The sequence below is a fragment of the Diabrotica undecimpunctata genome, chromosome 5 (assembly GCF_040954645.1).
Source record: "Diabrotica undecimpunctata isolate CICGRU chromosome 5, icDiaUnde3, whole genome shotgun sequence".
Taxonomy (NCBI): domain Eukaryota; kingdom Metazoa; phylum Arthropoda; class Insecta; order Coleoptera; family Chrysomelidae; genus Diabrotica; species Diabrotica undecimpunctata.
The window spans coordinates 130,351,582-130,361,103 of NC_092807.1; positions in this window are offsets into that span (position 1 = coordinate 130,351,582).

The following is a 9,522-nucleotide window of genomic DNA, read 5'->3' on the forward strand; positions in this document are numbered from 1 at the left end:
GTTTTGAGGAACCTCTAATCTGTTTTTTCTTACAGTACCCAAATATGTAAGTTTTTTCTTCAGTAAACTGTTGACCAATGATAAAGTGTTAAACCAGTTGTCTGCCGCAATATTACGACTGGTACCTGCGATGGGCTCTACCAACCGAAGAGTTATTTCGTTACTGTTATTTACAAATTTGTATGGACCTTCTGGCTGAGTTCCCAGGTAAGTTTTCAAATTGAATATGTAAAACGTTTTTGCGTCTACCAGAGCAAATGTTTTAATGCCATATTTGCCTAACTTCATTGGGATGTACTGCTTAAAAGCACAACATTCCCTAAATGCTAATAGTTGTTCATCTACTGTAAGATACTTACTAGGAATGAAGGTTTTTTGGAAATTCACCAAAAATATTTCCAGAAATTTTCTAATGGGTGCAAGTTTATGAATTTCTCTTCGCTCTGTTCTTATCTCCACATTATCGAACCGTAGACATCTTATGAGAAATCGAAACCTTTTTTCGCTCATTGCCAGGTAGCATGACTCAACTCCGGATCCTTGAGAATTATCCAATATTTTAGCAGGAATTATCCCATATTTTAGCATAGGTAAATTTTTTCTGGAACTTCTAAGAGTACCAATCAAAAACAATATCCCAATACATGCACGAATTTTAGTTTCATTAGTTTGTCTACAATCTTGATTTCTTTGCTAATTGTTCCGTATTTTTTCAATAAAAATATTTGTCGAGACAGTTACTCTAATAACTGTTTCATCCAAAACTAACTTCAGGGAATCAATTCCAGTTTCAACAGTGCGTTCGTTTCCTTTTCGTATTTCTAGTATTTTTCCATTTAGTCACCTTGTGTTTTCCTACGTAAAAATTTGAAGGACGTACTTTATTAGAGTCGTCTGACGTTCCTTCATCTTGGGCTAATTTCTCTTGCTCCGGTGTTTCCAATTCAGAGTCTGTTTCGTAATCACTCATTTCAGCAAAATTCACATTCACATCGAGATCATCTTCGGACTCATCATCACAGTCTTCTTCTTCCCCACTTAATATCTCCTCAAACCATCGAGACCAAACTTCCGGGTCGTTGCTTCGTTTCACCCATCTTCTTTTATTATTAGACATAGTATTATCTAAAATATATCATAGTAAATACAGCACAATCGACCATCTACATGCGCTTAAAATCTTAATTTAGAAAACCAATGAATACAACCTTCCGCTGTACTTAGCATTCGTAGATTATGAAAAGGCTTTCGACAGCATTGAACACTGGGCGGTGGAAGGAGCTCTGGTAAATAGTAGCATAGATTCAAGATACCGACAATTGATACATGATATTTACCAAAACGCAACCATGACCGTAATTCTGGATGACAAATTAATAACGGATAATATAAAAGTTAAACGAGGAGTCCGACAAGGCGATATAATTTCACCTAAACTGTTTACCTTGACCCTCGAAGATATAATAAAATCAGCAGATTGGGAAAACAGAGGAGTATGTATTAACGGAAAGTTCCTAAATCACCTTAGATATGCGGATAATATACTCCTGATCTCCTCGGAACGACAAGAACTAGAATTAATGCTGTATGAACTTCATGAAAAATCACTGCAAAAAGGCCTAAAAATAACTTCAACAAAACAAAAGTAATGACAAACACGGAAGACCAAGAGGCAATAAAAATACAAACAGAAAAAATAGAACAGGTAAATGAGTATATCTATCTAGGACAAGCAATCAGATCTAACAGAGAAAATCAAACAGCCGAAATATCGAGACGAGTAAGAATGGGATGGGCAGCGTTCGGCAAACTTTCTTTCGTTCTAAAAAATCAAACAATCCCTCTATACTTACGAAGCAAGGTATATAACTCCTGTATAATACCGGTGCTCACCTACGGAGCACAGACATGGACATTTACACAGGTCAATTTGGATAGGATAAGGAAGGCACAAAGAGCGATGGAGAGACAAATGTTGGGTATATCACTTAAAGATAGAAAACGTAACCAGTGGATCAGAACCAGAACAAAGACAGTAGACGCGATAGAACAAGCAGCAAAACTGAAATGAAAATAGGCTGGACACAATGAACGTCTTCACGACGGACGATTGAACAATGCCATCGGAAAGTGGCGTCCATACAATGCAAAGAGAACAAGAGGCAGACCACAGATGAGGTGGAAAGATGAGGATGATCAGGAAACAAGGAGGTCCCACATGGCAGAGAACAGCTCAAGATAGGGAAAGATGGAGAGAACTGGGGGAGACCTACATCCAACAATGGAAGGATAGAGAATAGGTTCAAAAAAAAATCATAGTAACTACAAGTGTACCAAATGGTAATAAATAAAAGTTGCCTTGTATTTTGAAAACAATAGAATCCAATATTTGCAATGTAGCCAGATATTAATGTCAGTGGACACGTGGTCTACAATCGTAGACCAGTACTGTTCTATGCTTAACAAAATATTCAACTAAAGTGCCGAACACAAATAAAACCATAAATTAGAATAAGACGCCCACCTTTAGCAACAGCTACTGAGATGCACGCGCATGTAAGAGAAACTGACAGAGATATACAAGTGTTTAAAAAGAGTTGGTCTTCGATTGTAGACCACGTGCCTAACGGAGGGCTACAATAGAACAATGTTGAAATAAAAAACAATTAACTTATACACTAAAACCTTCCAATAGCGACCACCGTCGGGGAATCAAAAGCAGTGGCCTCTAAAGAGGAGTGGTTTATACTATAAGATTCTACTGCAGGATCACTTCGTTCATACCGTAGTTTATCAAACTTACATTTTTACATCAATTTAAAATTAGGGAATATATTGATAATATAATGATAGTAGGTTGCCAGTCAAAAAGAGGCTGCAAATATTTTTAATTCAATTTTAATTAATGATTTGTATTTTGAGAACGATTTCAGAAGTGGAAATCGAAATATCAAAAATAAACTTATTTTAAATTTAAATTGTGTCTAATACCCAAAAAATAGTAATTAAAGTTTTTCTTTATATCTGTCACGCATATTATAATTAGTAGATATTAATGATTTATTAGAATTAAATGTATGTATATTATCTGTCTGGATTTTAGTTGCTTTATATAGAGTTTAATAGAGTCTTTTTGCCTTTTATTTGTGTGCAATGAGAGTGTTGAGAGAATGAAATATAAATAAATTGAAAATAAAACAAACAAAACAATAACAAAATTGGGACAGAAACTGAAAACAACAAAATATTTTGCAAATATGAAAATGTATGAAAATATTATGCCGGTTAAGTGTTTTATGATCATACACCGGGTATAATTTAGCAATATAAATTCATAACTAGTTCACATTCAACCTGTTACAAAGGGCGCTAAATAGATCGATGGAAGCTAGAGCTTCTACGGATGCTCCAAACCCAAAACTTCAAACTTAATGAATTCCCTGGGTATATTGTAGGTTAGTTTTGATCATCGTATGCAGAAACAACTTAAGACTCTGACTTATTAGGCCGTTGTTTTGTAAACCTTGTTGTGCTTGTTCTCAAGGTAGTTGAAGCAAGTACAACAAGAGCCGAGGAATGTGCATTGTTTGGCAGTATAATACAAAGAGATTAACTTCTGGTTAGATTACCCTATTGTAAACATGTTAATCTTTTATTATTGTGTACTCTTAAAAATACTTATTTTATGTAAAAAATCCGTTAAAAGATATTTTTTTATATTGTTTTATTTTAAGAAATTATTTTCTAGTTAAAAATGAAATAAAACTTTTAAATAAATGATAGTTTTAGATAATTGAATATAAATCTACAGAGCGAGTTATAACCATTAGACATAGATAATCGGTAAGTTATTTATATTCAAATATGCTTTTATAAAATATTATTATAAAAAAAAAAACAGTGGGTATGTTATTTAAACCTTTTTACGTTTTTTGATAATAATTTTATTGTTTATTCATAAATTGTTATCAAAATCAAAATAAAGGCATTGCTTTTAACGAAAAATATTATTTTAGGGATCAATTCGCTACGGATTTTTGCTTAGTTGAGGAGATATTTTGTGGAATGCAATTTTTAAATTCCCCATGTCTCTAATAACATCTTTATCAACGTCTGTTTTGCCTTGCAATTCTTAGAAGGTACATATTAGGGCAAAAATCTGAATTTGGTTTCGAAAATTAGTTTACGGATTTTAATATCAGATGTCGCTATTTGCGTCCATACGAAGCCATGTTAGAGTTGCTTCCTAACACAGAAAAAATTTATTTTCACGTTCAGAGTGGCTGTGAATACCCGTTCTGAAGAGCCCTTTTAGGGCGAAATACGTATAAACGGATACACAGATGCACTATCTCTCTCTCTTGTCGTTTCCTCATTGCTGAGGATCGTGATTTCCTACAATGCGGGCTGTCAATTCTCTCCATCTCTTGCGATTTTGGGCTGCTCTCATGGACTCGGAAAACGTCTCTCCAGTGGCTTTCTGTATTTGATCTGACCATCGGATAGGTGAGCGTCCTCTGCCTCTGCGTCCTTCTACGTTTCCGTAATGCACTATACGTAAAATCAAATCTTAACTGTCTGTTTCCTTTTATTCCGATATACTCTGTACGAGTACTAGAAACCAATTCGCTAAGGATTTTCTCTTAGTTAAGGAGATATGTTGTAGAATGCAATTATTAGATTCCCCGTGTCTCTAATAACATCTTTATCAACGTCTGCTTTGCCTTACAATTCTTAGAAGGTACAGATTAAAGCAAAAATCTGAATTTGGTTTCAAAAATTAGTTTATGGATTTTATATATTATTTCATTGACTATTTTATATTCTATTAGCCTCTTGAATGATTTTATTCTTTACAAATTACTTTTATATACAAAACACACTAATATGTGCACATACCAAACATTTATTAACATCTAATAGCAGATATCTTAGTGAATTTTTAACGCTCACTTCTGTTGTTATAAAATTCAGTAATATAATTATTTTGTGTACCTATGTTGGCAACACGTTTTCTTTTTGTTGATGTCTGACGACTCACTTGTTACTTATCATCGGTCTATGTGCACTTGTTAAACAATAAAACTTTTTTTTCTACTTAAGTATATTAATAGTGTTATTTAGCGTTTTTACAACTTTAATATCACTGACTGCTACATATCTTTTTAAGATGAACTGATGATGCTTTCTGATTAAGAAAGCGAAACGTCTTCAATCAATAGATGAAGTAGCCATCAACTTTGTCTTTTTTCTCCACCTTTTGACCGAAAAAAACCCCACCACTCTTCTGAGTGATCCTTAATTTATATTGGATTTACGGTCGTACTCCTTTTCTCGATATATATATATATATATATATATATATATATATATATATATATATATATATATATATATATATATGTATATATATATATATATATATATATATATATATACCAAGGTAGTAATAGGAACGTTGACCAAACAAGGCGTTGACAAACCGTACATAGAAACTTTAGCTTATAGAGATGGCTGAAACTAGAATTGAAGGAACACAACAATAACGATTATAACAGATTAGTTGAGTAGAGGTCACGTGAAAACGTTAGGAAAGGAAAGCAACAACTCGTTAATTTCAACTTGATAATAAGAGCGTGTGATTGAGAAAAATTAAACAAAAAGAGAAAATATTTTAATTGCCATTATGGGAGTTAATTAGGTAACTGAAATCAAGTTTAAAATAAAAGTCCTAAAATTAATTTTGGATTGCACAATATTAATTTAAAAACCAAACGCAACAAGACAAATATACGAAACATGGTGTAATAAAAGGGTGCAGACAAAGGTAGTAACAATAATTTTCCCCAAGCTTTGTTTGGTTAGATTTTCCCTATTACTTAATAAACTGTCAGTAATTCTCTGTAGAAAATGTGACGGCATATTAACGTTTCAAAAGACTAGCAGCAGCGTGTCTTAGAAAATTAGGATAAATAAGTTAAAATTTTCTCGGGTAGATAATATGTAGTATCCTATTAAAACTTTAAGCTGCTTATTAAAGTCAAATTTATAAAGCTTAAATATTCCTTAATGTGAATATCTTGCTACAGACGTGAGTTGACTGTGAAATGATGTTGTTCACCTTTAACCTTCATTATCAACAGGTTGTCGTATTTAAATATAAAGCATATAAGACATTGAATTTTTTTTACAAATAAAATTTTCTTCAAAACTTTAAATGCAAATTTGCGTTATTATATTTATAAAGCACATATATAAAATAAATATAGATAAAGCACATTTACCAGGTATGTGACTTTTTAACAATATTGGATATCCAAAAACGTTGACTTCATACATTTTGGTTGCTTTCGATAATTTCAGGTTTAAATTCCGAAAAAGCTTTCTATCTAGGCCTAAGAAAAACAACGTTTTAACAGAAATAGTTATTGATTAATTGTTTTTATTGAAGGCTATGACACAAGAGAACGCTTACCACTTCAGTTCAATAGAATAGTAGAAAAGGACTTTTTTTTATTTTTTTATGTCTCAATCTCTTCTCAATCTTCTTCTTCGTGTACCATGTCCTTTCAGAACGTTGGTTACCATCATAGCTATCTTAATTTTATTCACTGCCACCCTAAATAGCATGCTTGTATCAACAAAATACCAATCTCGCAAGTTCTTCAACCATAAGGTTCTTCTTCGTCCTAAACTGAGTTTGCCTGCTATTTTTTCTGACGTGATATTTTGTAGCAACCTATATTTGGGACCTCTCATGACATGTCCGAAATACTCCAGCTTTCTCTGCTTGATGTTTTATATGATCTCAGTAGTCTTGCAATGACGAAAAGGTCATTAGCGTGGTACAATTTATAGTTTTACAAATTATATATACTCCAGTCGTCAGAGACGAAAATGCCACTGTTCCTCTCAAAATCATACGACCAAGCTAAATTTTGCAGAAAATATTAATTTTAGGACCCCAAAAAAGTTTACCACTTTTACCCCTAAAACTCGCTTACCAGGGGGGGGGGGGGTAAAACGCAAAAAAATCAATTTACCAAGAATATGTAGTAGAAAAAAATGTTTCAAATAAAAAATGTAGCTAAGATAATTCTAAAAAAAATCACAAGGAAACTAAATTTCTGTAGCTGGCTGTATACAATGTATCACAAAAAATTTATTTAAAAATTCCTTTATAATAGGTATATATTAAAATACCCTATCAGGCTACATCACACAACGTTTTCGGAATTAATATTCCATCATCAGTGTTATCAGGATGTACACGTTTTGAACCACTAAATGTGACTAAAAAATGTAATTAGTGGCTTAAAACAAGTACATCCAGATAACACTAATGATTGAATATTAATTTCAAAAACTCGTTCTGTGATGTAGCCCGATAGGTTGTTTTAATATAGACTTTTTTTATAAAGGAATTTTTATATAATTTTTTTCTAAACAAAATTGTTTATAAGCATTTTTTGTGTAGAATGAACCGTTCTCTTAGAAACAACGCTTGAAGCGACCGTCGATTTTGCGTGTCAGTAACGAGCGCGAGATCAATGTTAAATAAAATTTTTATCAGCTCTACTGTAAAAATTCGATATCTCTTGATTCAAGTGACCTATCGACAAAAATGAAAATGCGTTTTAAAGGTAAATAGTTCAGCTTTCGTATGCAGTTTTTATATTTTGCTGCAAATAAACTCAGATTTTATACAGGTGTTAAATAATAAATGTGGCGCGATTTTTGCTATTTTTTAAGATCCTTACGAAATCATTACAATATATTGCTTTTATTGACTGGACACTATGAAGTTTTAATTACTAGAATTTCTTAACCTTTAAAACCTATAGCATAAAATTTTAGTTTTGAATTTTGGCAACAAATGTGAGGCATTTGAAATATGATTAAAAAACGCTGGATTTAAACTTTCACACAACAAATAATCTAAATAATTTAAAACTTTTTTAAAAGAACAAAACTTCTGCAATAAAATACACCGAAAACCGTCTTATTAAATGCATTTCTCGTGTCGTGTGATTGTTTATAATATTAAATTCTGCGTTTTTTATTTATATTTCAAATGCCTCATATTTTTTACCACAACTTAAAATTTAAATTTTATATAACAGGTTTTAAAGACTGATCTATAAAAATTGAAATTTTACTACAACTGGTCAATGAAAGTGATCAATTTTATTGATCTCATGGGAATCGTAAGAAATGGCAAAAATTGCGCCACGTTAATTTATTTAACACCTTTATATACACTGAGTTTATTCTCGGCAAAATACAAAAATTGCATACGAAAACTGCACTACTTGCCTTTAAAACACATCTTTATTTTTCTCAATATTACATTTGGATCAAAAGATATCGAATTTTTACCGTCGAGCTGATACAAATTATATTGAACATCAGCTCATTTTTATTTGAGACATTTTTTCTACGATGTACAGATTCTTGGTAAATCGATTTTTTTGCGTTTTTATGCCCCTGAGAAGGTGGTTTTAGGGGAAAGCCCGGGGGTAAAAGTAGTAAACTTTTTTGCAATTTTTTTGGGGTCCAAAAATTAATATTCTCTGCAAAATGCAGCTTGCTCGTATGATTTTTAGGGGTCAACTCTTTGACGACTTGACTATTAGTACATTTGTGGAATAAAAGTATGATGACAAATTTTTTATATTAGTTACGTCACTTAATATTGCTTGTAGGGTATCTTGTAATTTATATTGAATTCTCTTCATGCAATATAAAGGATACTCCAATAAAATATGGTGAACACTGAGTACAATATCACATACATAGCATTGTGGTTTTATTTTACTCTCCAGTAGATGTTTTATGGATGATGACGGTGTGGCCTATTCTCAGACGAGATAGGATGGTTGGATGTAAATGCTTATTTGATATTGATTTCCAAGGTAATATCGAATGTTTTACTTCTCGTAGTTTGAATATTGATTGATTCCACTTGGTCTGCCAAGCATTGATTACTAAGTTCTTGAATATAGGTTTTACTTCTAGATTGGAATGCACCAGATTTCTACAGCTACTGGACTCGAGACTGCTAATTTTGTCAAGGAATCTTCATCATTATCAGCAATTCCGATATGTGAAAGAATCCATACAAAGTTGACATTTATGTTTATAGATTGTAGTTGGTTTAATGCTGATTTAATAAGTACTAGACCTGGATGGCTACGATATAAGTCATATAAGGCAGTTACAGAAATAATGTGGGCCCGAAATGATGTGGGAGCAAAAAAGTGTAGGCGTGAAATGCTGTGAGCGCAAAATAGTGTGGGCACAAAATAGTGTGGGCGTGAAATGGTGTGGGTGCAAAATGGTGAGGGCGCGAAATGGTGTGAGCGCGAAATAAAGTGGGAGCGAAATAGTGTGGACGCGATATGGTGTGGGTGCAAAATGGTGTGGGCGCAAAATAATGTGGGGGCGAAGTTGTGTGGGCGCAAAACGGTGTTGACACGAAATGGTGTGGTGTTGTGTGTGCGCGTGATGGTGTCGGCACCT